Source organism: Mandrillus leucophaeus, unplaced genomic scaffold (assembly GCF_000951045.1).
Source record: "Mandrillus leucophaeus isolate KB7577 unplaced genomic scaffold, Mleu.le_1.0 Scaffold951, whole genome shotgun sequence".
Classification (NCBI taxonomy): Eukaryota; Metazoa; Chordata; class Mammalia; order Primates; family Cercopithecidae; genus Mandrillus; species Mandrillus leucophaeus.
Window position 1 is genome coordinate 102124 of NW_012110375.1, and position 1692 is coordinate 103815.

Consider the following 1692-nt stretch of genomic DNA (forward strand, 5'->3'; position numbering starts at 1 on the left):
ACAATGAGATACCATCTCACACCAGTTAGAATGGCGATCATTAAAAAGTCAGGAAACAACAGATGCTGGAGAGGATGTGGAGAAATAGGAACACTTTTATGCTGTAGGTGGGAGTGTAAATCAGTTTGGACATTGTGAAAGACAATGTGGAGATTCCTTAAGGATCTAGAACCAGAAATACCATTTAAGCCAGCAATCCCATTACTGGGTATATACTTAAAGGATTATAAATCATTCTACTATACAGACACATGCACAGGTATGTTTATTGCGGCTCTATTCAAAATAGCAAAGACTTGGAACCAACACAAATGCCCATCAATGATAGACTGGATAAAGAAAATGTGACACATATACACCATGGAATACTATACAGTCATAATAAGGGATGAGTGAAGATGGCCGAATAGAAACAGCTCCAGCCTCCAGGTTCCAGCGTGAGTGACACAGAAGACGGGTGATTTCTGCATTTTCAACTGAGGTACCAGGTTCATCTCAATGGGGCATGTCAGACAATTGGTGCTGGTCCACGGGTGCAGCCCAACCAGCGAGAGCTGAAGCAGGGTGAGGCATTGCCTCAGCTGGGAAGCGCAAGGGGGAAGGGAATTCCTTTTCCTAGCCAAAGGAAATTGAGACATGCAACACCTGGAAAATTGGATAACTCCCACCCTAATACTGCGCTTTACCAAGGGTCTTAGCAAACGGCACACCAGGAGATTATATCCCACACCTGGCCCAGAGGATCCCAAGCCCACAGAACCTCCCTCATTGCTAGCACAGCAGTCTGAGCTGGAGGCTTAAGTAGGTAAACAAAGCCCCAGGGAAGCTCGAAGCCGGTGGAGCCCACCACAGGTCAAGGAGGCCTGCCTGCCTCTGTAGACTCCACCTCTGGGGAAAGGGCATAGCTAAACAAAAAGCACAAGAAACCTCAGCAGAGGTAAATGTCCCTGTCTGACAGCTTTGAAGACAGCAGTGGATCTCCCAGCACGGAGGTTGAGATCTGAACACGGACAGACTGCCTGCTCAAGTGGGTCCCTGACTCCTGAGTAGCCTAACTGGGAGACATCCCCCACTAGGTGCAGACTGACACCTCACACCTCAGATGGCTGGCTACACCCCTGAGACGAAGCTTCCAGAGCATGAATCAGACAGCAACACTCACTGTTCAGCAATATTCTGTCTTCTGCAGCCGCCGCTGCTGATAACCCAGGCAAACAGGGTCTGGAGTGGACCTCAAGCAAACTCCAACAGACCTGCAGCTGAGGGTCCTGACTGTTAGAAGGAAAACTAACAAACAGAAAGGACACCCACACCAAAACCCCATCAGAACATCACCATCATCAAAGACCAAAGGCAGATGAAACCACAAAGATGGGGAAAAAGCAGTGCAGCAAACCTGGAAATTCAAACAATCAGAGCTCATCTCCCCCTCCAAAGGAACGCAGCTCATCGCCAGCATGGAACAAAGCTGGAAGGAGAATGACTTTCATGAGTTGAGAGAAGAAGGCTTCAGTTGATCAAACTTCTCGGAGCTAAAGGAGGAACTATGTAACCAGGGAAAAGAAACTAAAAACCTTGAAAAAAGATTTGACGAATGGCTAACTAGAATAACCAATGTAGAGAAGTCCTTAAAAGAACTGATAGAGATGAAAACCATAACACGAGAACTAAGTGACAAATGCACAAGCTTCA